General features: G+C 34.7%; 1 protein-coding gene across 9 annotated transcripts in view; it reads left to right on the top strand.

Annotated features, from left to right (window-relative positions):
• NCOA1 (nuclear receptor coactivator 1) overlaps window positions 1–27,538 on the top strand; it is a 291,562-nt gene that overhangs the window by 147,631 nt on the left and 116,393 nt on the right. For all 9 annotated transcript variants that reach the window (XM_058426443.1, XM_032172384.2, XM_032172388.2 and 6 more), the window contains one exon: window positions 13,490–13,645. The gene's annotated coding sequence lies outside the window, so the exon portion shown is untranslated. The remainder of the gene's footprint in view (window positions 1–13,489; window positions 13,646–27,538) is intronic.

A 27,538-nucleotide genomic window follows, 5' to 3' on the forward strand; every position in this document is an offset into this window, starting at 1 on the left:
TGCAGTGAGCCGAGATTGCGCCACTGCACTCCAGCCTGGGTGACAGAGTGAGACTCCGTCTCAAAAAAAAAAAAAAAAAAAAGGAAATATAAAAAGCAAACTTAGATGCCTAGGCTCCATAATATTCAGGGAAATACAAATTGAAATGAGATACTATTTTTCATCCATTTGATAGGGTAAAAAATTAATTATATCAATAGCATTGGGAAGGATATGGGAAAAATGGCTGTCTCAGACTACACACTCTGGGGGAAGTCTGAAACCATTATTTTGGTAAACAGTTTGCCAGATGGCAAGTGGAGTTGGACGTATGCAAATATTACAATCTAGAAATTCTACTTCTGGATATTGCCATTAGAAATTCTTGTACTTGTGCATATGAAGATCTGGACAAGATGCTGTGTATAAGAACATTCATTGAGCCATTATTTGTAATAATGAGAATGTATGGACAACCTAAATACAAAAATGGCTAAGATGTGGTATATTCACATACACATATGAACAGAACACATGCACACTTCAACATGGATAGAACTTCAAAAGATAATGTATGAAGTCAGCAAAATGCAGAATATGTATGGTGTATATACATTTTAAACGTATATTTCAAAACATAAAACATTATATTGTTTATGGATATGTGTATGTCTAAAAATGATAAAAAAATTCACCAGAAGGTATGTACCAAATTCATAATAATGGTTACCTCTATCAACGGGAGGGGGAAGGAACAGGGTGGGCTGTGAGTATGGGGACTTTAGCTTTATCAGTGATGCTTCATTTCTTTAAAAATAAAATAAATATATCACAATGTTTACTATTGTTAATTCTGAGTGATAGATCATAGGTATTTAGTTGTTGTGTTTTTCTTTATATCTTTGAATTCTGGCCCTTTGCCTAACTCCAAAATAACAAAGCAAGAGTGTTTTCTAGATTTCCTTTTTACTCCTTCTATGTGTTAGGTACATTATAGGTACTCTTCTGTCACCTTGCTTTCTCATCTGATTCTTAAATGGAAATTGAGGTACTGCATTAACCAGTACATATGCCAGAATCCAGCATCAGAAGCAGATAATGAAGACAGAAGGGCCTTTACCCATGAGAGACAACTTAAAACTAGGAATTGGAAGCTTCAGGCATGTCCAATAGCTGCGGGGGTTTATTAAGGGTTTGCTCCATCCATCTCAGGTCTCCTACCCTGGATTCCTAGGGGAGGAACCCCCCCCGGAGACAAGACCACGCTCTTTCACCCAGGCTGGAGTGCAGTGGCACAATTATAGCTCGCAGCAGCCTTCAACTCCTGGGCCCAAGCGATCCTCCCATTTCAGCCCCACAGCTGAGTAGCTGGGACTACAGGCACACACCACCTTGCCCGGCTTATTTTTAAATTGTTTTGTGGAAACCGGGCCTCACTTTGCTGCCCAGGCTATTCTCAAACTCCTGGCCTCAAGTGATCTTCCTGCCTGGGCCTCCCAAAGTGTTGGGATTACAGGTGTAAGGCACCCTATACCTGCCCTAGAAAACACTTTCAAAATATTGAACTCTGGATTGCACAGATGATCATGTAGTAACCGTGTAATAATTACTAAATAATATTTAGAAGAATAAGCTTACTGATTGCATAATAACAAACATCAGATGATCTGCATCATTCTTCCCCCCATTCCTTCATATTTCTCCTGTCTTTTTAGGTCTCTGTGTGTCACCTATCTCTTGGTTTTTATATTTTTCACTTCTCACCATCTGCATATCTTTTTTGAATATAGATTCATCATGTACTTTTCTGCCTTCATGCAGTCCCTAAGTAAGTGTGCTCAGCCTCCCATCAGCATGGTTTCCCTGTTCCCTTGCTTGACTGGCCATGAGTTCGTCAGCATGAGCAAGCTGTTCTGGGGATCCTGAATCGTTAGTAGGAATCCATCTGGCTTCAGTTACTGCTTGGTTTTGAAAAAGTTCTCATAAAAATAAATAAATAAAAGTACTCATGAAAACTCTCAGGTTTTATAAAAGACGGTGGCATTATTTGGCAAACATAGTAAAGTACACAAATGATTTTCGGGAGTGCCTTTTCTTGGAAGTCAAATAATAAGACAGAAAAACCTAGGTTTGTGGATGACTATCTTTGCCATATATAATGACTACTTATCAATTACAAAGTAATAATCAAAAGGAATCTCATCCCCTACAAAACGTTTTAGGGCACTAAGTTTATTACAAATGCAGGTAAACTAGACATATACAGTGAGAACAATGGGCTAATCTAACTATAAATCCCTTTCTTTAATAGTTTAACTATAAGCCAATATGAAGAGCTGGAAGTTTAAGTTTCTTTGAGTTTTTGAAGTGTGAGTTTAAGTCAAGGAAAGAAAAAAAATTGAAAATATAAAAAGCATTTAATTTGGAGGGGCAGTAAGAGGTCAGGATCCGGTTGATAGGAACAATTCAATTTGCTGACATTAAACATTCCACCTTAATATGGAATTTACCATTGGGGAAATCATCATGATTTAGAGAAAATACAGGTTTTTTGTTTTGTTTTGTTTTGTTTTTGTTTTTTTTTTTTTTGGAATGCATGACTATTTTTATTATTATGCACTTTCTCAGTGGTCATTCCCATTACTCAGGAGCTCTTGATTTTGTGTGCTTATTCTGTATCTGGCCACATTCTTGTTTCCCTTAACTCGTCTTTGCGGTTTGTGTATGTCCCAATGTGTCCTCCTTCCCCACCCCATAATGTCCGAGTGGTGATTTTTCTCATTGTTCAATTCCCACCTATGAGTGAGAACATGCGGTGTTTGGTTTTTTGTCCTTGCGATAGTTTACTGAGAATGATGTTTTCCAGTTTCATCCATGTCCCTACAAAGGACACGAACTCATCATTTTTTATGGCTGCATAGTATTCCATGGTGTATATGTGCCACATTTTCTTAATCCAGTCTATCGTTGTTGGACATTTGGGTTGGTTCCAACTCTTTGCTATTGTGAATAGTGCCGCAATAAACATACGTGTGCATGTGTCTTTATAGCAGCATGATTTATAGTCCTTTGGGTATATACCCAGTAATGGGATGGCTGGGTCAAATGGTATTTCTAGTTCGAGATCCCTGAGGAATCGCCACACTGACTTCCACAATGGTTGAACTAGTTTACAGTCCCACCAACAGTGTAAAAGTGTTCCTATTTCTCCACATCCTCTCCAGCACCTATTGTTTCCTGATTTTTTAATGATGGCCATTCTAACTGGTGTGAGATGGTATCTCACTGTGGTTTTGATTTGCATTTCTCTGATGGCCAGTGATGATGAGCATTTCTTCATGTGTTTTTTGGCTGCATAAATGTCTTCTTTTGAGAAGTGTCTGTTCATGTCCTCTGCCCACTTTTTGATGGGGTTGTTTGTTTTTTTCTTGTAAATTTGTTTGAGTTCATTGTAGATTCTGGATATTAGCCCTTTGTCAGATGAGTAGGTTGCAAAAATGTTCTCCCATTCTGTAGGTTGCCTGTTCACTCTGATGATAGTTTCTTTTGCTGTGCAGAAGCTCTTTAGTTTAATGAGATCCCATTTGTCGATTTTGGCTTTTGTTGCCATTGCTTTTGGTGTTTTAGACATGAAGTCCTTGCCCACGCCTATGTCCTGAATGGTATTGCCTAGGTTTTCTTGTAGGATTTTAATGGTTTTAGGTCTAACATATAAGTCTTTAATCCATCTTGAATTAATTTTTGTATAAGGTGTAAGGAAGGGATCCAGTTTCAGCTTTCTACATATGGCTAGCCAGTTTTCCCAGCACCATTTATTAAATAGGGAATCCTTTCCCCATTTCTTGTTTTTGTCAGGTTTGTCAAAGATCAGATAGTTGTAGCTATGTGGCGTCATTTCTGAGGGCTCTGTTCTGTTCCATTGATCTATGTCTCTGTTGTGGTACCAGTACCATGCTGTTTTGGTTACTGTAGCCTTGTAGTATAGTTTAAAGTCAGGTAGCATGATGCCTCCAGCTTTGTTCTTTTGGCTTAGGATTGACTTGGCGATGCGGGCTCTTTTTTGGTTCCATATGAACTTTAAAGTAGTTTTTTCCAACTCTGTGAAGAAAGTCATTGGTAGCTTGATGGGGATGGCATTGAATCTATAAATGACCTTGGGCAGTATGGCCATTTTCACGATATTGATTCTTCCAACCCATGAGCATGGAATGTTCTTCCATTTGTTTGTATCCTCTTTTATTTCATTGAGCAGTGGTTTGTAGTTCTCCTTGAAGAGGTCCTTCACATCCCTTGTAAGTTGGATTCCTAGGTATTTTATTCTCTTTGAAGCAATTGTGAATGGGAGTTCACTCATGATTTGGCTCTCTGTTTGTCTGTTATTGGTGTACAAGAATGCTTGTGATTTTTGTACATTAATTTTGTATCCTGAGACTTTGCTGAAGTTGCTAATCAGCTTAAGGAGATTTGGGGCTGAGACAATGGGGTTTTCTAGATATACAATCATGTCATCTGCAAACAGGGACAATTTGACTTCCTCTTTTCCTAGTTGAATACCCTTTATTTCCTTCTCCTGCCTGATTGCTCTGGCCAGAACTTCCAGCACTATGTTGAATAGGAGTGGTGAGAGAGGGCATCCCTGTCTTGTGCCAGTTTTCAGAGGGAATGCTTCCAGTTTTTGCCCATTCAGTATGATATTGGCTGTGGGTTTGTCATAGATAGCTCTTATTATCTTGAGATACGTCCCATCAATACCTAATTTATTGAGAGTTTTTAGCATGAAGGGTTGTTGAATTTTGTCAAAGGCCTTTTCTGCATCTATTGAGATAATCATGTGGTTTTTGTCTTTGGTTCTGTTTATATGCTGGATTACATTTATTGATTTGCGTATGTTGAACCAGCCTTGCATCCCAGGGATGAAGCCCACTTGATCATGGTGGATAAGCTTTTTGATGTGCTGCTGGATTCGGTTTGCCAGTATTTTATTGAGGATTTTTGCATCAATGTTCATCAAGGATATTGGTCTGAAATTCTCTTTTTTGGTTATGTCTCTGCCAGGTTTTGGTATCAGGACGATGCTGGCTTCATAAAATGTGTTAGGGAGGATTCCCTCTTTTTCTATCGATTGGAATAGTTTCAGAAGGAATGGTACCAGTTCCTCCTTGTACCTCTGGTAGAATTCTGCTGTGAATCCGTCAGGTCCTGGACTCTTTTTGGTTGGTAAGCTATTGATTATTGCCACAATTTCAGAACCTGTTATTGGTCTATTCAGAGATTCAACTTCTTCCTGGTTTAGTCTTGGGAGGGTGTATTTGTCAAGGAATTTATCAATTTCTTCTAGATTTTCTAGTTTATTCGCATAGAGGTGTTTGTAGTATTCTCTGATGGTAGATTGTATTTCTGTGGGATCGGTGGTGATATCCCCTTTTTCGTTTTTTATTGCATCTATTTGATTCTTCTCTCTTTTCTTCTTTATTAGTCTTGCTAGCGGTCCATCAATTTTGTTGATCTTTTCAAAAAACCAGCTCCTGGATTCATTAATTTTTTGAAGGGTTTTTTGTGTCTCTATTTCCTTCAGTTCTGCTCTGATTTTAGTTATTTCTAGCCTTCTGCTAGCTTTTGAATGTGTTTGCTCTTGCTTTTCTAGTTCTTTTAATTGTGATGTTAGGGTGTCAATTTTGGATCTTTCCTGCTTTCTCTTGTGGGCATTTAGTGCTATAAATTTCCCTCTACACACTGCTTTGAATGTGTCCCAGAGATTCTGGTATGTTGTATCTTTGTTCTCGTTGGTTTCAAAGAACATCTTTATTTCTGCCTTCATTTCATTATGTACCCAATAGTCATTCAGGAGCAGGTTGTTCAGTTTCCACGTAGTTGAGCGGTTTTGAGTGAATTTCTTAATCCTGAGTTCTAGTTTGATTGCACTGTGGTCTGAGAGACAGTTTGTTATAATTTCTGTTCTTTTACATTTGCTGAGGAGAGCTTTACTTCCAACTATGTGGTCAATTTTGGAATAGGTGTGGTGTGGTGCTGAAAAAAATGTATATTCTGTTGACTTGGGGTGGAGAGTTCTGTAGATGTCTATTAGGTCCACTTTATGTAGAGCTGAGTTCAATTCCTGGATATCCTTGTTAACTTTCTGTCTCGTTGATCTGTCTAATGTTGACAGTGGGGTGTTAAAATCTCCCATTATTATTGTGTGGGAGTTTAAGTCCCTTTGTAGGTCACTGAGGACTTGCTTTATGAGAAAATACAGTTTTTATATAAAAAGCAAAAACCCAAAACAGACATTAAAAAACATTACAAATGTATTGTTAAAAATCGGTTTATGTTTATTGATAGTAAAATTATCAGATATGCATAAAGTAAACCATTCATTTTCTTTTCGAATATATGAATTAATCTGGGAGTAGACTAACATCTTCACACTATTCAGTCTTTAAACCCATGAACATGTTAAATCACTGTTTTTTAGATCTCTTTTTGTGTCTTTCAGCAAAGGTTTAAGTCTTGCCATAGGTTTTATTAATTCCAAAGTATTTTGTTTTTGATGCTATTATAAATAAAAGATAAAATTGTTTTTAAATGTTATTTTCCAATTGTTTGCTACATTTGTATAGAAACAATTGATATTTGTATATTCACCTTGTGAATTCATCTTACTAAATTCACTTATTGTATTCACCTTTGTATAGTATATTCACCTTGCCAAATTCACTTAATTCTAATAATTGGTTCTCAGATTCCTTAAAATTATTGACAAAAAATTCATTTTTAAATAAATAAAGACAATTTTAGTTATTTCTTCCCTAACTTTTATTTCTTTTTCTGGCCTTTTTGCCCTAAGTAGGAACTCCACTATATTCAATACAATGATGAATAGAAGTGGGGAGAGGGAACATTCTTGACTTGAATGCAGTATTATGAGAACTTGCAATATTTTATCATTATATAAAATACTAGCTGTAGGTTTTTCATTTATCCCCCTTATCAGATTGATGGAATAACTTTTAATTTTTAGCTTACTGAGAGTTTTATCATGAATGGGTGCTGATTTTTCTCAGCATCCATTGAGTTTTTTTTAAGATTCTGTTAATATGGTAAATTATATGGATTTAAATTTTTTATGTTAATTTTTAAATTGACAAATAATAATTGTACATACTTACGGGATACATAGTGATGTCTGATACATATAATGTATGGTGATCAGCTCAGGATAATTATTAATAGCGTATCCCTCATCTCACACATTTATCATTTCTTTATGTTGCAAGCATTCATTACCTTCCTTCTAGCTGTTTGAAACTATACAATATATTGGCGTTGTTTTGTTTTGTTTTGTTTTGTTTTGTTTTTTGAGATGGAGTTTTGCTCTTGTTGCCCAGGCTGGAGTGCAATGGCGTGATTTCAGCTCGCCGCAATCTCCGCCTTCTAGGTTCAAGCCATTCTCCTGCCTCAGCCTCCCGAGTAGCTGGAATTAAAGACATGTGCCACCATGTCCGGCTAATTTTGTATTTTTTAGTAAAGACAGGGTTTTTCCATGTTGGTCAGGCTGGTCTTGAACTCCTGACCTCAAGTGATCTGCCCGCCTCGGCCTCCCAAAGTCCTGGGATTACAGGTGTGAGCCACTGCACCCGGCCAAACTATGCAATATATTGTTTACTGTAGTTATCCAACAGTGGTATAGAACACTAGGACTTACTCCTCCTATCTAGCTATAATTTTGTATCCTTCAACAAATCTCTCTCTATCCCTATCCCTCTTCCCCCTACCCTTCCCAGCCTCTAGTATCTTATGTTCTACTTTTATTTCTATGAGATCAACCTTTTTTTTTTTATCTTTCACATAGGAGTGAGAACATGTGATGTTTAATTTTCTGTTCCTGGCTTATTTCACTAATGTCTTCCAGTTCCAGTCACGTTGCCATGAATAGCAGGATTTCATTCTTTTTTATGGTTGAATAGTACTCTGTTGTGTATCTATGCCACATTTTCTTTATCCATTCATCTGTTGTTGGACACCCAGGTTGATTCCGTATCTTAGCTATTGTAAATAGTGTTGCAGTCAACATGGTAGTGCAGACGTCTCTTCAGTATACTGATTTCCTTTTATTTGGCTAAATGCCAAATACAAGTAGTGGGATTGCTGGATTATATGGTAGTTCTATTTGTAGTTTCTTTTCTTTTGAGGAACCTCCATACTGTTCTCCGTAGTGGTTATACTGGTTTACATTCCCACCAACAGTGTTTAAGAGTTATCTTTTCTCCACATCCTCATCAGCATTTGTTATTTTTTGTCTTTTTGATAATAGCTATCATCCTAACTGGGGTGAGATGATTACCTCATTGTGGTTTTGATTTGTATCTCCCTGATGATTGATGATGTTGAGCATGTTTCCATATATTTGTATGACTTCTTTTGGCCATTTGTCTTTTGAGAAATGCCTGTTCAGATTATTTGCTCATTTTTAAAATCAGATTGTTGTTGCTGTTGCTGTTGAGATGTTTGAGTTCCTTGTATATTCTGGATATTAATCTACTGTCAGAAGATTGGTTTCTGAATTTTAAATCAGCCTTACATTCCTTGGATATACCACTTGATAATAGTCTATTCTTAAATATGTCTGGATTCAGTTTGATTTTTTTGTAAATCTGTACTCATGAGGCTGATTTTCTTTTCTGTTAATATCTTTCCAGGTTTTAGTATTAGGGTTCTGCTTGCCTAATAAAACACATTGGGAAATATCCCTCTCCTATTTTCCTGAAAGTGTGTAAGATTGCTATTATTACTTCCTTAAATATTGGATACAACTTACCTGTGATGCCATTTGGACCTGGAGTTTTGTTTTGTTTTTAATTACAAATTTATTTAATACATACAGTCTGTTTCTTTCTGTGGTTATTTTAATAAATAAAAAATTTAATTTTTTGAGATTTTTCATGTTATCTCAGTTACTGAATTGATTTGTATAATGTTCAGAACACTATATTTGTATGATCTGGGGTGACATCCCTCATATTTCTAGTATTAGTAATTTGTGTTTTTAACTTTTTCTTGATCAATCTTGCTAAAGTTTTATCAATTTTTTACCTTTTCAAAAAAACAACTTTTAGTTTTTTTCAGTTGTCCATATTTATTCCATTGATTAGAATATTAAATGTATTATTTTTAGTTTATACCTATGATTTTAAACTTTTTTAAAAATATGAGCAGCGTATAGGCCGAGCGTGGTGGCTCATGCCTATAATCCCAGCACTTTGGGAGGCCGAGGCAGGCGGATCACGAGGTCAGGAGTTCAAGACCAGCCTGACCAACATAATGAAACCCCATCTCTACTAAAAATACAAAAAATTAGCCGGGCATGGTGGTGGGCATCTGTAATCTCAGCTACTTGGGAGGCTGAGGCAGGAGAATCTCTTGAACCTCGGAGGCAGAGGTTGCAGTAAGCGGAGATCGTGCTGTTGCACTCCAGCCCAGGTGACAGTGCGAGACTCTGTCTCAAAAAAAAAAAAGTATATGTGTATATATATATATGCAGAATGTAAATGCAACTTCAGAGTCATCCAACAGATTTTGATGTCATATGTTTACTTTATTGCAGTTTCACTTATTTTCTAATTTCCATTGCATTTTCTTCTTTCAATGTAGGTCATTAACAGGTATGTTGTCAAATTTCTACCTATTTAAGACTTTTCTGGATATGTTAATGGTTTCTAATTTAATTCCATAGTGGTGAGAGAACATACCCTTTAAGATTTCAATCTTTAGAAATGTGTTATATAAAAAATGGCTCACCATTTGTTTCATGTTGAGTAGTATTTTCATGTGCACTTGAAAATAAATGTACATTTTCCAGTTGTTGGATGTACTGTTCTGTGAATGTTCATTTAGGACAAGCTAGTCATCACTGTTCTTCAAATCTTCTATTTCCTTACTGGTTTTTAAAAATCTAGTTGTTTCATCTGTTATTGAGAGAGGAATGTTAAAATCTTCAATGATACATACAGATTTTTCTATTTCTCTTTTAAGTTCTGTTTATGCTTCATTTATTTTGAAGCTTTGTTATTATTTGCATAACTTATGATTCTGTCCGGTCATGGTGGCTCACATCTATAATCCTAGCACTTTGGGAGGCCACAGTAGGAGGATCACTTAAGCTTGGGAGCTCAAGACCAGACTGGGCAAGACCCCATCTCTAAAACAATTAAAAATTTCTTTAAAATTATGATTCTGTCTTCCTGATGCATTGGCTCTTTTAGGAAACTTCCCTTTTTATGTTTAGTTACATTCCTAGTCCTGAAGTCTACTTTCGCTGATATTTATATTGCTTTCTTATGTTTGCTGTTTGTGTAATATATTCTTTCCATTTTTTAAACTTTCAACCTATTTGTATCTTTATATTTAAACTATATCTCTTATTGACAGCATATAGTGTGGGTTTGCTTTTTCTCTAGTTTCCTTCTTTTAATTGTAATGTTTAGTTATTTTATATTTAATTAATATGGTTGGGTTTAAGATACCATTTGTTCCTTGTTCTTCTTTTCCTACTTTCTTGCTTTCTTTTGGGTTAACCAAATATTTTTTAGTAGAGTGCTGACAATTCCTGTTAACTTTTTAGCTATACTTTCTTATATTTTCAAATTCCTTTATAACCTTTTGAACACTACTCTTTTATAATTTTTAAGTGGCTGCTCTAGGAATTAAAATATATATCCTTAATTTATAAATTTATTTATAGTTAACATTGTAATACTTTATGTAAAATTTAAGAGCCTTGCAACAGTATAATTGCATTTATACCTTCCCATCCTTTGTGCTATTATTGTAATATAATTAACATTTAATATATTACAAACTCCACAATATTTTATATATTTTAATATATTTTTATATAATCACTTTTAAAGAAAGAATGCATACATCTTTTAAAGAATAAAAAGAATAAATACACCTTTTAAAGAATAAAAAATACATAGTCCTTTTTATTTACCCTCATATTTATGATTTCTGATGCTTTTGCTTCTGTTTTGTAGATCTGACTTTATCTAGCATCATCTCCCTTTAGCCTGAAAAAGTTCCTTTAGTATTTCTTATATATTAATCTTATAACAGATTATGTTTGGTTATGTGAAAGTGTTTTTTAATTTTGCCTTCAGTTTTTCGAAGGGATATTTTTGCTGGATATAGAATTGTGGGTTGATAGGGCTCCCCACCCCCCTTCAGCATTTTAATGGAAGAAATTATTCCATTATCTTCTTGCCTTTGTTGTTATCAATGAGAAACCAGTTACCATTTATATCTTTGTTTTCTTGTATGTGATGTGCTGCATTGCCCAAGCTAGTTTCAAAATTTTGTCTTAATTTTTTTTAGCGGTTTGACTGGACTTTGCCAGAGTTTCTCTATATTTGTTCTGAGTGGGATTTATTGAGACTCTGGATCTCACTGTTTATTTTTCACCAAATATTGGAAATTTTCTATCATTATTTTCCCATAATACTATTTCTGCCCCAGTGTCTTTCGCCTCTCATCAATTACATGCTTGGTATTGCCAACAGATTACAGAAGGCGTGTGTGTGTGTGTGTGTGTGTGTGTGTGTGTGTGTGTGTTTTCCCCAGATTATAGAAGGGGTGTGTGTGGTTGTGTGTGGTTGTGTGGTTTCTTTTCTCTTTCTTCTTCAGACTGGGTATTATTTTCATTTCAAGTTCACTGACTTGTTTTTCTGCTGTCACAAATCTGTTGTTAAGTCTGGCCGGTGAATCTTAAAATTTGCTATTGAATGATCTAGCTCTTGAATTTCCATTTATTTCTTTCTCAGTTTCCATTTGCTGCCAGTATTTCTCATGTGTTTACCCATTTTATATATAGATACAAATATATATATATTTAAAAATCTTTAAACATATTTATAATAGCTACTTTCACATCTTTGTTAGGTATTTCCAACACCTAAATCATCTTGTGGTGTGTTACAGTTGACCACCTTTTCTCCTGATCTGGAGTTACGGAGTTACATTTTCTACCTTCTTTGCATGTTTAATAATTTTTTATTGTGTACTGGATGTTGTGGATGACATTGTGGATTGTTATCTCTTTTTGAAGAGTATTGATTTATCTTCTAGTAGACAGCTAAATTACTGGCTGGTAAACATACACTTAACTATACAACTCAGCAATTACAGTCCTGGGCATTGAAATGAAAACGAATGTTTTTACAAAAGCCTGTACACAAAATATTCATAGCAGCTTTTATTTGTAATAGCCAAAAACTAAACACAACCCAAATGCACTTTAAAGGACAAATGGTGAAAAAAACTGTGGCACCACTGTACCATGGAGCAATAAAAAGGAATGAACTACTGATACATGCACCAAACTGGATGGATCTCAAGGGCATTATGCTGAGTGAAAAAAGCCAACTTGAAAAGATTCCATGTTATATGATTCAATTTATGTAGTGTTCTCAAAGTGACAAAAATTATAGAAATAGGGAACAGATTGCAGTTGTCAAGAGTTAAAGAAAGGGGAAGGTGGATGTGATTATAAACAGCATGAAACAATTCAGCTGTGGTGATGGAGCAGTGAATCTCAATTGTGGTGTAGTTATATGTATCTGTACATGTGCTAAAATGTCACAGAATTGTAAAAAAGACATAGAGAAAATGAGTGCATGCAAAAACTGGCAAAATTCAAGTAAGGTCTGTAATCTTGTCTACTCAGTTTCCAGCTTTCTTTTAGCTCTGATCTACATTCTTTAATGCCTCAAGCCAATGAGACTGTGGTTTCCTCCTTTAAACCTAGCCTCTCTGCACTTAAGTGGGAGTACTGGGAAGAGTTCCCTTCCAGGGGAGTCTCATAAGTGTGTATCTCACCCAATATAATTCCTTTCTTTCAATGATCAGAACCCCTACAATTTCTGTCTGCTTTGGTCACTTTCCAGTTTCTTCAAACAGTTGTTTTTTATATTTTGTCCAGAGTTTATAACTGTTATCTGTAGGCAAATTAGTTTGATATAAGGTAGTTCTTCATTACTAGAACCAGAGCTCAACTAACATCTTTTTGAAGTATTACAAATATAAAATGTTTATAAACTTTTTCAATCAGAAATTTGAAGATAAAATATTATAGGAGTATTACATAAGTAAAGAATTATGTGATAACTGAAAATATGAAAAAATCAGAATTTATAAGTAGGAAGAAGGATAAATATACAAATGCAGCCAGAAACAACTTTTAAAAGACATATAAATGAGTCCTTCAGAAGTTTACGGGTAGATGCAATTATGTATTACCTAAGCAGCATTCTCAAATAGGAGTATATACTTAATCACCAGAAAGGACTTAAGCTGTAAAATGAGATCTTTATTCATTGTCTTTTGGAAATATTTTTCCATTTCACTCTAAAAGTTGCATTTTTTTTCTTTTCTCGCATATCTGACCTTTATTATTCATTGGAGAATAAAATGGCAATCTAACATCCCTTCTGCTTTTATTTTTGTCTTTTTATTCTAGTTGTTTATATAACTGGCCTTAAATGAGGTGAGAGTGAAGAGACTAGAGCCATCTCTGGAAAACATCATTATCCCATTCCCCGGGAAGCTACCCTCTGGAACACAAGATTTGACCATATCTGTTTTGAGGATCACTATGAACAAAGAAGTCTCCCAGGTAGGAATTGTAGTTCTATTTTTAAAGAGCGTTGTCTCTGCAGAAGTATGGAAGGAACATGATTACCTGTTGACTGTTATCTTTTATGGAAATATGTGTTTGATCTGGGATGCTTCAAGGTTAGTTTAAAACAGTTGCTCACATTCCTAAGTGAAAATGATAGGAAAGTCCTAGGATACACTTTATGAGCTATTTTAGTGTATGTCGAAATCACTTATGATGAGACCCTCAAAGTCCTTACTGAATTGAAAATGGCAGCAGAAAAACTGTAGTAAACCATCTCCAGATTTGCTTCATATATTTCTAACATATATCCAGTTAATTTTATACATATATGCATAAAATTACATAATATATACCTATATAATTATAGGTATACCTGTATTATAGGTAATTATAGGTATACCCATATAATATATACCTATGTAATTTATGTGTATATAGTGTCCATATGGGCATTTTTACATTGTTGCTGTTTTAGAGTTTGTGAGCTAGCTGAATAGAACCAGTATATCCATGAACATACTAATGGGAGCAGTAGAAAAATAAACATGTACCAAGCCAAGACAGTAGATAAAAGAGTTGAAGAGTGATCAGAAACTGATAAATCAGTAAGGGAAAACTTGCAGGAGAAAATTTGTTAATTAATAGACTTTTAATTGAATTATACATAGATAAAAATAAAAAAATTATAAGCATACAACTTTTTATTTATTATGTACTGAACATATTTATGTAAACATTGCCTGGGTTAAGAAGTAGAGCAATACCACCACCCCAGAAATCCTCTTCATCCATGTGTCCCAGCTGCACGCCCATTCACTTTTAAAGGAGGAGACAGTTGTCACCATGGAGAGTGATACCTGTCAACCTAGAGTGTGGAGTTTTATAGATCATTGACATTAAAGGCAGTAAAATTTAGCTGGCCAACAATGCCTGTGTTTGCAATTAACAATGAGTTTGGAAGTTGGAGGCAAAACTGTCAGTTGGCAGAGAGCTTTAATGCAAGGACTGGAGGTACAAAATTATTTAAGAAGAAGTCCTAGCTACTTGGGAGGCTGAGGCAGGAGAATGGCGTGAACCTGGGAGGCGGAGCTTGCAGTGAGCAGAGATCGAGCCACTGCACTCCAGCCTGGGTGACAGAGCGAGACTCCTCTCAAAAAAAAAAAAATTTTTTTTTCACCAGTTTCTAGAGCAAACACAACTCTTGGTTTCTGGCTTTTATTAACTGATGATACATCTGTATTTACACATTGAGTGCCCCATATCTGAAATGCTTGGGACTAGAAGTGTTCCATATTTTGGATTTTAAAATATTTGCAGTATACTTACCAGCTGAGCATCCAAAATCTGAAATCCTACATGTTCCTGTGAGCATTTCCTTTGAGTATCATCAGATTGTGGAGCATATCGGATTTTGGACTTGGGATGCTCAACCTGTATTAATTTATGTTTTATATTGTTTCCAATCAGGACTCTTGGTTCTCCCTAAGGAGCAATAAATGAATTAAGTATTCTGATTAAAAAAGAAAGTTTTGCTGAGTAGGATGTATTATAATAAAGAGAAATTTTAATTAAGTAGGAGAGCCATCTCTTTAAGAGTTTTCAGGAAAGTAATGTTAGTACCTCGACTTTATGAAAGAGAAAGGGGGAGAAAATTGATAGAATAATGCAGTGACTGAACATTAGCTTGGCGTCTGTCTCTCCTCATTGTTCAATGAGTGACTCTAAGAAAGTCATTTTCCTCATTATAATGACATTTTTCATCTTTTCTATTTCTTCTTAACATTAAAAACAATTTCAAATGTACCAAATAGTTACAAAATTGCTAGACTGAACACCTGCATGCCCATTGTCCAGTTTCACCAATTATAAACATTTTATGGAATTTGCTTTATCTCTCTCTGTATTTACTTTTCCTTTTCCCCTTCCCCCTCTACCATTACGATGATAATGATGAACCGTTTGAGAAAAAGTGGTAGACAATCATGATCCTTCACTCTAAAATATTTCCTACTTAACCACAATATAATAATCAATTCAGGAAACAACATTTTTTATTGCTGTTATCTAATATATAGTTCACATTAAAATTTTACCATTTGTCTGATTCACAATCATAGATTGCATAGTTGTCACATTTGTTTGGTTTCCTTTAACCTGGAATAGTTTATTAGCTTTTCTTTGTTTTTCATAATAGGGCCTTCCATGATAATGACATTGGAGAAGAGTACAGGTCAGCTATTTTGTACAGTGGTCCTCATTTCAGGATTGTCTGTTTCCCCCTATTTCTTTCCTAAAAAGACTGTGATATGGGATGGAGATTCGTGGATTTTCCTTTTTCTTTTTTTACTGAGAAGGTTATCTTAAATAACAAAGCCTACAAAGAGTTTTCAGGATAAAGTCTGTTGGAACAAAGGAAATCTAGAAACTAGAATCACTAAGATAATTTAGGTGTTATTGAAAGGAATTATACACATACACACACATAAATATATATAGATATAATTTTAGAATCCAAGATTTATTAACTTTGGAACAAAAATTAGGGTTTGCAAAAGCAGAACTTTTGATTTTGATGGAACAGTGCATTTTATTTTAAAGTCCTTGACATCTTACAATAAATAATTGGTTTTATATTATAACATACCATAGAAGGTAAGTCACGATTAGCTATATGAATAACTTTATTTTCATGTGATGTTTGGACTAAGGATAGAAAAGATTCTTTGTTTATATGTTTGAGTACCTTGTATACTACCTAGTTTTTAGATGTGGTATATTTTTATGCCACCTTTTCTGTAAGCCTCTTACTGGATATATTAGGGAAATGTTTTGATGTGGAGGCCAAAGCAAAAGATTGGGGCTATATTGATGGCTTTTCTATTTATTAGTTATGTGACTGTAGGTTAGTGATATAACTTAAAGCATATGCAAATTCTGGAACCAGATTACCTAAGACCAATTTCTTCCTCTGCCACTTAAGTTGTTGGGCAGATTAAGTAACTTGTCCATGCCTCAGTTTTCTCGTCACTAACATGGATTATAATATTACCTACCTGATGTCTTATGATTGAATGAGTTAGTAAGGTTTATGAGGGAATTAATTAACACAGGTTAGGTGCTTAGAACAGTGATTGGTACATGGTAAATCTTATATAAGTGTTAGTATTCATTATCATCATCATCAGAGCATAGTTTATTAGTATGATAAAACTGTCAAAATGGAAATAATAATGTATATTTCATAGGGCAGTTGTGAGGAATAAGTGAATTAATGCATATAAAACATATAGTACATGCTCAATATATATATATAATATTGTCACATCCTTTAGATGCATATTAATGGACTTACATTTTAACATAAACTTTTTATCATTTTGTTTCTCTCAAATTATTTGTTACTATTGACTTTATAATGTGAAAGTGGCAACTGGAAGGGTAAGCATGCTTATACCACTGAAGTGACCTATAGTCGAAATATTTGAGAAGTACTTTACTGGGTGACAATTGCAGGGGTCCTTATTCTAAAAATTTAAAAGTCTGCATCTCCAGTTTAAAATGTGTGAGCATTCTTTTTATTGTTATTATTGTTTGTTATCATAATTATTATTCTATTGAGAACCCCGGAAAATGGAATTTGAGTTTCACTTGTTCCAAGTTAGTCTTTAGCTGGTCATTGCAGCAGAAGGAATATAGCTAGCCACATTTAGTGTTAGCATTAAGAGGATATTGATGCTATTTAACCAGCCATTTACATGAAATGCTTGGGGGTTTTTTTTTCATTTTTCAATGGATATCAATAAAATATTGCCAAATATAAATGAATCAAGTAAGATGACTTAGGTTTTAAGCTAGACTTTACAAAATGCATATCTTTTCTATAAATGTGGTCAATGAAGATTGGCTCATATTGTGATTTTTTTTTTTTTTTTTGAGACAGAGTCTCACTCTGTCGCCCATGCTGGAGTGCAGTGACACAATCTCAGCTCACTGCATCCTCCGCCTCCCAGGTTCAAGCAATTCTCTTCCTCAGCCTCCCAAGTAGCTGGGATTACAGGCATCCGCCACCACACCTGGCTAATTTTGTATTTTTAGTAGAGATGGAGTTTCACCATGTTGGCCAGGCTGATCTCAAACTCCTGACCTCATGATCCACCCACCTCAGCCTCCTGAAGCGCTGGGATTACAGGCATGAGCAACTGCACCCGGCCCTCATATTGTGATTTTATCTGTGCCCTTTCCCTTTCAGGCTGGGAGGGTGACCCTGAAGTTAACCAGAGGTGTGCCTGACTTAATCATTTTATAACACCCTCAAAATACAATTCCATTGTTTAGGTAAATTATTTTGACCCATTTGGCTCTATGACTTTGGTACTTCTTCTACCATATACCATTAAAGAACAGATTTTAGTGTATTTATTTTTCTTTTATTGGTGTAGATATATATATTTAGCTATATTGTATTCTGAAATGGATTTCTAAAATCGTTGATCAAAATTGAATAGCTTCCGATCTGGGGCTGAATTCTTTATTTTAGATATTGGAGTAATTTTTTGTATAAATGTGGTTATTTGGTTTTGGATAATCATTTGTGGATTATCTGTATCTAATGCATATCTTCATTCTCTTTTGGTTCTGGCTTCTAGCTGTTTTTCTGCCCACTATTATCTGAATCTCTAAAAGAGGTTGGTAAAAAGAGACAAATATTAAAAATTTTTTAAATTTTTATTTATTTATTTATTTATTTATTAAAAGGAGACATAGTCTGTCTATGTAGCCAAGACCATACTTGAATTCCTGGCTCAAACAGTTCTCCCACCTCAGCCTCCTGAGGAGTTGGGACTATAGACACATGTTACTGCACCCAGCAACACTGAAATTTTTGTCACTCAGTTTTGTCTGTGCAAATGACAAAGCAAAATGATCATCATTTTCTTTTTTAAGGCTGCTTCTGCTAAACTCTTATAAAACTCTTATACACCTGCAAGTAAATATTAAATACTTATATTCTTGTTTATATCAGCTGAATATAGCTATAGTTAGGAAGACTGATTTTTCCTCAAGAAATACCAACACAAATTAAGGTGGATTTTGGAAGACATGTGCATACCTGCGTAACTCTATATCACTCTAAGATAACTGGATTCATAGTTTCATAAGGAAATGTTGAGTTATTTTGCTAATTTGTTCTAATAAGATAGTTGCCACAAATATGTGTTACAATGCTATTTTTCCTCAGTCATGAATATACTAGGAATATTTTAATAAGGCAAATGTTTATTCTTCATCTTAAAATTAAATTTTAAATGAAGCCAATATGAGGAAAATATTAGGTTTTAAAACTAATTTGGTTTTCCTTTTTCTATGTATTTGTTAATAGAAAACAAAATAAACTTTTCTTTTTTCAAACTTATTATTTGTATTTAGAAAAAATTAATGCAAAGAAAAAAAAGCATTGTCGCTTAGTCGGTGGAATAAGCTTTTAGTGGTAAACACAGACGTATTAAATATATTGTTTCAAATATTAAGATACATTTAGAGGGCAAGTTACCAAATCCTTGATAATGTCTTTATTATTAGCATAATAAATTTAAGAGACTGCACAGGATTCTCTTTTACAAAAAGCACTTTAAGAAAAATCTAGTATTTTATAGAATCAATGAAATAAGATTAAATGGTGTTTTGATTTTTAAGAATTCATTGATTGTTTTGAATCCATTTATTTGATTTTGCTTTTTATTCTTGGCCATAATGGTTAAGACATTGGCAGGTGATTTATGGTAGAAGCTTAGGGGAGCAGGGTCTCTTCTCTGGGCCAAGGATAACTACCATCTCAATTTGGGCCCCTGGCATTGTGGATTTTGAGAGAATTTTTGTTTCCAGGGATTTCAGGAAATCCCTACCCATTCATTAGCTTCAAAATATCTAGTATTCAACAAAAATTAGGAGACATGCAAAGAAACAAAAATATTTGGCCCATATACAGGAAAAATAACAATCAGTAGTATCTGTCCCTAAGGGGGCCAGACATTGGACCTGTTAAAGAAGAAAAAGTAGATAAGTTGGACTCCATTAAAATTAAAAACTTTTGTTCATTAAAGAATACTATAAAGAAAATGAAAAGAGAAACCACAGAATTGGAGAAAATAATCTGTAAGTCGTATATCTGATAGGGGTCTAATACCCCGAATGTAAAGCACTCTTATGACTCAATAAAAAGACAAGTTAAACCCAACCCAAAATCCTACAACTCAATAGCAAGAAAACATATAACCCAGATAAAGATCAGGCAAAGGACCTGAAAAGATATTTCTTCAAGGACGACATAAAAATGGCCAACAGGTATATGAAAGGTGCTCAACATCATAAAATGATCAAGGAAATGTAAGTAAAAGCCGCTTTATCACCTAACATCTATCAGCTATTAGCATAGCTGTTACAAGTTGAGTATCCCTTATCAAAAATGTTTGGGGGACCAGGATTGTTTGATATTTTGGATTTTTATGGATTTTAGAATATTTGCATTATACTTACCAGTTGAGCATCAAAAATCTGAAATGCAGAATGCTCCAATGAGCATTTCCTTTGAGTGTTATGTTGGCATTCAAAAATTTTTGGATTTTGAAGCATTTTAGGTTTGGGATTTTTAGATTTGGGATGCTCAACCTGTATCAAAAAGACAAAAGATAACAAGTGTTGGCAAAGGTGTTGAGAAAAGGGAACCCATGTACACTTTTGGTGGGAACTTAGAATGAAGCAGCCATTATGAAAAACAGTATAGATACTCCTAAGGAAAGTAACATATGACCCAGAATTAACATATGACCCAGCAATACCTTTTCTGGGTATATACCCAAAAGAGATGAAATCAGCTCATAAAGCTGTCTGCACTCCCATGTTCATTGCAGCACTATTCACAATAGCTGAGACATGGAAACAACCTAGGGGTTGCTCAGTGGACAAATAGATAAAGAAGTTGAAATACACACACACACACACACGCGCACGCACACACACACACAATGGAATATTATTCAGCCATTAAAAAGGAGGAGATCCTGCCATTTGCCACAACATAGGTGAGCCTGGAGGACATTTTGCTAAGTGAAATAAGTCAGACACAGAAAGAAGAATATTACATAATCTCATTTACATGAGGCATCTTTAAAAACAAAGGCAAATATACAGAGATAGAGAATAAAACGTTGCCGTAGTGGGAAAAAATGGGTAACTATGGGAGATGATGGATGTGTTCATTTGTTCATTTACAATAATATATAATAACCATTATAATATATATAATAACCATTTCACTACATATCCTCATCTCATGACATCATGTTGTAAATCTGAAATATACACAGTAAAATTTAGTTTTTAAAAAATGGGCAAAGGAGCTGAATAGACACATCTCTAAATAAGACATACAAATGGCCAATGAGTGCAAGAAAGGATGCTTGGTGTCATTAGTGATTAGGGAAATAGAAATCAAAACCATATGAGATACCATTTCACACCCTCAAGGATGGCTGTAATTTTTTTAAAGACAGGAAATAACTCTATTTGGCGAGGTTGTGGAAAGCTGGAACCCCTGTACATTACTGGTGGGAATTTTAAATGGTGTAGTTACTGTGGAAAACTGGCTTTGACAATTCCTCAAAAAGTTAAAGAGTTACTGTATAACCCAACAGTTCCACTCCTAGTTAAATACTCAAGAGAATTAAAAACATGGCCACATAAAAACTTGTATATAAATGTTCACAGCAACATTACTGATAATATTCAAAAAGTGAAAACTACCTAAATATCCATCCACTGGTGAATGGATAAACAAAATGTGGCATCTCCAAACAATGGAATATTATTCAATTATTAGAAAGGCAGTGAAAATCCTAAAGTCCCTATCCTTCCCTAACACATGAGAAAGATTTTGGTTGTCATTGAAATGAAAAGCTAAAATGAAAACTTGTTTCAAAGACCCTTACGTGTCTTAGGACTCCAGTTTGAGAAACATTTTTTATGGAAATTACCTAGTTCAGATCTTTATTTATCATGTTTTTCCTGTGTGATGCCCTTCATACAACTATTAACTTGGGGATATTTAGCTCTCAGAGTATCCTTCTCACTATATATAAATGCTTCTTTGTGCTAACTGCCTGCTAAGCATTTTAAAATATATTATTAGAAATGTTTATTAGCTAATTGGCAGGGACTTTTTAAAATTATGCAGTTCTCAGCTAAATCCAAGAAATGAGTGACAGATTTCTTATGTAGAAATTTAAATTCAACAGAATTATAAGGCACTGTTCTATTTCTTTAGCCTTCACCTGTTTGGTTTAGTCTGGTACATTTGAACAGAGATAGATGTGGTTTCTAGTTCCTAAAACTACTCTCTAGAGATTGCATAAGATTGGGTATAATTTAGCAACTCTTTTTAAATCAACAGGGTACTTTTACTTAGAAACCTTAACTCTTTTTAAACAGCGATATGCAAATTGGTTTCCTGAAACCAGCATTTATTTTCTTAATGATCCTTATTTAAGTACCCTAACTGCCAAATACAAAGCCATTCCACATAAATACAACTGTAATAGTTTTTCCTCATCAGAAGTTTTACATTGCCCTGTTTATTGTGTTTTGTAAACAGGAAGCAGTTAATACCAGAATCATACTATCAGCAAATTGTGGGTGACTGTCTCATAGCTCTTCAGCTCTTGGCTTTTATTTCAGTAGGCCAGCCTGTCTGGCTGCTGTTGAGTTGTTTGTTGTTTGCTCTCCCTAGCCCCAGAATCTCAGATATAGCAGTTGTGAATCTCCAGCTAGTAGTCTAAGGGTAGTAGATATGGGAATCTTGCTTTAGATCCAGAGGTATTTATTACTCAAAATTATTCAATCTGTGAGATTGTATTATTCAGATCATGTAACTGCAGCATGGCTTGGGTCTGTAGTACTGTGAAATATCACAGGTTTTTTTTTACAAAATAGTAGATCTTTACTTTTTCAAAATTAGAATATTCCTAATTTCTAGACCAAGGAGGCAGTTTCCTGTTTTTTTCCCATTGAAAGTAAGACAATAAGGATTTCAAGAAAGTTCATGTTTCTCAATTATAAGAAATAATTTCAAAGATTTTAAAAATATTTCAGAAAATATTTAACCAAATTTAAATATCTTTGTTTTAGAAATCTTAAATGTTGTGTTAGTAAGATAGGTTAATTGTTTTTAATTCATCACCTATTTATTTAGTTTCTCTATCCTTTAGGTATTATGTTAGATATTGGATATACAATAAAAAGATCTAATAACTGGCTTTGAGTTCACAATCCCAAAAGGGAGACAAAATAATTGTAACTTATAGCACATTATAATAAAAAACATACGCCCAGGATTATTTTGAGAACAAGTAGAATTTCAGATGGATAAATTCTTAGATGGACATAACCTAATTTCATTGGAGGCCGAAAAGATGAGCAGCTAAGGAAACAAAAAATGGCACCTGAACGTGAAGTAAGCGTTAGCTAACTCTTTTCTTTTGAATTGGGCAAATTCTAAAGTCATGTCTTTCAACTTCCTTGTTCAGCATTTTCTTCTCTCTTTTGTTTCTACTTTTGTAGAAAAGTTTAGAATTGATGCTTCATTATTACAAATTTATTGCATTATTTCATTTTTGTACTACTAAATTTTAAAATACATTTTATTTATATGAAATTAAATGACTTCTTTACGTCTGTGATCTTTGGTTAATCTTATTTATGCTTCTGTGAATCTCTACAGGAAAACAAGGTGTGTATTTTGTTCCAGTAATACAATGAACTGATTATTTTTATTTTGTGTTTGAGTTTTAGAATGGATGGTAACAAAACCATGTTGGTCTTTTGACTTTGTTTTGTGATGGCTGTTGCAAGTCTGGTATATTTGCCTTGCAAATTTGTTCACATTAAATTGTAAATTTTGCAAAGGCTAACTAGGCTTCTATGTTTTCCTTATTGTGTGTTCCTTCCTCTCCAGTCACCCCCATAGAAGGTTTAATAAATTGTTTTTTAAGACTTAATCTGTAATGCAGTTCATCTCATTTATCATTAACAGAAATCTGAAATTTAAAAGTGTATCATTTTTTATACATGTTTAATTTGAGGTGACAGTGGGTTATCCAAATGAAAACATCCAGTTAACAAGTGGACATTCAGATACCAAATTACTAAGATGAGAAAGATTGTGGACATTCAGATACCAGATTACTAAGATGAGAAAGATTGTGCTTCTTCTTCATAGAGGAAGTCTTAGAATAAAAGTCAAATCCTGTCATCCTTCTGTTGTTAATCCTCCAGTGACTGCCTCAGTCACTGGGACTTAGTCCTTACAATGACTTTTAAGACCTTACGTGGTATACCCTCCCTCCTATTATCTCTCTGACCTCATCACTTACTCCCCCATCCCCCAGTTCTAGCCATGCTCACCTCTTTCATGTTTCTCAAAAAGCAGTTATGCTCCTGCTTTAAGGTCCTTCTACCTCCCCTTGCCAAAAGCACCCTTCCCCATTTATCATTCTCTTGGCTCTCTCCCTTACCCCCTTCTTATCTTTGTTCATATCTCTCACTTTTTCAGTGAATCCTTTCCTAATTACCTTACTTGCTTCCCTTCCACTTCCACATACCTAAGCCTCTGTTTTTGCTTTATTTTTCTCCAGAGCTCTTATCACCTTTTAATATACTGTATAATTTACTTTTTAATTTTATGTGTTGTTGTCTCCATCACAATAGAATGAAACTCAATGAGGACAGTTATTTTGTAAATTTTATTCACTGCTGTTATCTCTAGTGCCTAGAACAGAGGTTGGCAGATGGTAAGAGCTCAGTAAATATTTGTGGCTAATTTAAATTGGTCTGCTCCCACACTGAGATCAATTTAAAGTTTTTTTGGCTAATATTACCTTTTTGTCTAATATTTACCTTTGCTGAGAGCGTGAGATATTACCAAGGATTTTATTTTTAAATTCTTTTCTTGAAGTTGAAACTAAAGTTAACATATATAATCTATATGCTTGTATATACAGATGATATATATAACATAATTTTATTTATATGTAGATCATATAGTAATATGTAATACATAATACATGGCATATATAATCTATGAACACTTGATTGGACTGTCATTTAGTAACATTCACCAGATCCTATAATAGACTCACACAATAGGTGAGAGCAGATGCAAACTTTATATATTATGTTTAGGAGATTGGATGTTGTCCTATGGGCATTGAGGATTTAGTGAAGGGTTTTAAGTAAGAGATTGACATGATTAGAGACATACACTTGGTAGCCTACTCTGGTGGGTCTGCAGAGGATAAACTTAAGGAGGACAAGACCGGAAACAGGGAGAAGCTATGTGGGAAGCTATTTTAGTAGTCCAGCAAAAGAGTTAAATGAGAACCTGAATTGAGATCTTGGTAAAGGAGAATATGAAGAAAGGACGGGTTTTGGAAATATTTAAGAAGTAAAGGCCGGGTGTGGTGGCTCACGCCTGTAATCCCAGCACTTTGGGAGGCCGAGGTGGGCGGATCACTAGGTCAGGAGATCGAGACCATCCTGGCTAACATGGTGAAACCCCGTCTCTACTAAAAATACAAAAAATTAGCCAGGCGTGGTGGCGGGCGCCTGTAGTCCCAGCTACTCAGGAGGCTGAGGCAGGAGAATGGCGTGAACCCAGTGAGATCCATTGCTCTAGCCTGACCGGCGAGATCCATCTCAAAAAAAGAAGAAGAAGAAGTAAAAACTGGCAAACCTTGGTGTTTGCTTGCATGCAGGATATGAGAGAAGAGGCTAGAATGATTGCAGTGTACCAACTGAGACAAGAAATACATGAGAAGGAAATAGGTTTATAGAGAGACTTTGCCCAAGGACAGGCAGGTAGTGTTTAATCCAGGACATAACAAGGTTTTTCTGGCCCCAAAGCCCATGCTGGTTTTTTGTTTTGTTTTGTTTTGGTTTTGCTTTTATTATTATTTTTAATTGTTGCATAGTAATTGAACATATTTATAGGGTACAGTGTGATACTTTGATACATGTGTACAATGTGTGTGATCAAATCAGAGTAATTAGCATGTCCATCACGTCAGTCATTTTTCATTTCTTCGTATTGAGAACATTCAAAATCTACTCTTTTTGCTATTTGAAAATAAATTGTTGTTAATTATAGTTACCTACGATGCTGTGGAACACTAGAACTAATTCCTCATATTTAGCTGTACTTTTGGATCTGTTAAACAACCTCTGGCTATCCTCTCCTCCTCACATCCTTCCCAGCCTCTAGTAACCACTATTCTACTGCCTACTTCTATGAGATTAACTTCTTTAGTTTACACGTGAGTGAGAATATGCAGTATTTGTCCTGTGGCTGGCTTATTTCACCTAGCATAATGCCCTCCAAGTTTGTCCATGTTGCCATGAGTAACAAGATTTCATTCTTTTTTGTGGCTGTCTGGTATTTCATTGTGTATATATACCACATTTTCTTTATCCATATATCTGTTGATGGACACTTAGGTTGATTTCATATGTTGGCTTATTGTGAATACTGCCACATAAATATTGGAGTGCACATATCTCTTCAACATACTGATTTCATTTCCTTTGGACATATGCATATTTGTAGGATTGCTGTATCAGATATACAGTAGATCTATTTTTAGTTTTTTGGAGAACCTCCATGCTCTTTTCCAAATGGCTACGCTAATTTACATTCCCACTAAAAATGTATAAGAGTTCCCTTTTCTCTTCGTTTCTTCCCAGCACGGAAGCCCATCCTTTTAACTACCATGTTGCAGTAGGCAAATCTAGTTGACTCCTTATCAGGGAAATGAGACCTTGAAAATGACATTTAAGCAGGGATGCTTTTGCTGCTGTTTATAGGACAGATTAGAAGTGAGAATGACTAGAATTGAGAAGCAAGGTTAAAGGATCTTGCATTAATCTACAATTAGGTATTTGGTTCCAAATGAGGATTATAACTGTATCTGGGAATGAAGAAGGAGGAGACAATCTTGTTAAGGAAAAATTAGGAGGATCTGAATGCCAGTTAGAAATGAGTAAAAGAGAAAGAAGAATAAAAAATTGTAAAATTATGATCCTAAGAGTTGGAAATTTTCATAAATAGCACTTCCAATATGGAGAAATTGAAAATGTGCCTTTTTGGTTGCATGAAATAGTAAGTTCATGATTAAAATTTTAGGGATTATTTGTACACCAAAAAAATATGACAGTCATTGATCTTCAGAAAAGGGCTAGAAGCAGAGTCAGTTTTAAGACTAGAGAAAAGGGTTTACTCAGACATACCAATTAAAGCCATGTGAGAGATTCTCAGCATTCTTTATAATAAAGTTTTTCAGTATGGCTGCTAACATACAGTGCTGTCGTTTAATAATTTAGAATTTAAGGAAAAGCTAAAGGTTCTCCCATTTAACAAGAATTTTCTTTCCTTTTCTAAGGGTAGATGGAGTAAAAGAGAATGGTGAAGTGTGTTGTTTGGCACTAATAAAATCCAAAAGGTAGTGATGATTGTAAGACCAAGGATAGGATTCTGAGTTTCATTAGAGATTATATGGAGAATAATGGTTGATGAGGGACAGATCAGCAGGGATCTTTAAGTGCAGTCGATAACTGGTGCAACATGTGAGAGACCTGGCTGGCGTGCTAGGGGGAATGACTGTGTTCTCTGGGATCTATACCAAGATCCTAACATAGACTAAACATTTGATCTTTGTTGCCTGACTACATAAACAAAAGGTTAGGAGTATAGAACTCAAAGTGTAAAGTACAATTCAAAATCTAAATCTAGTTTATCGCTTTAACTTAATTATATATGTATTATTTATCTTCCTATCAATATAA

Source organism: Hylobates moloch, unplaced genomic scaffold, assembly GCF_009828535.3.
Source record: "Hylobates moloch isolate HMO894 unplaced genomic scaffold, HMol_V3 SCAFFOLD_13, whole genome shotgun sequence".
NCBI classification, from domain to species: domain Eukaryota; kingdom Metazoa; phylum Chordata; class Mammalia; order Primates; family Hylobatidae; genus Hylobates; species Hylobates moloch.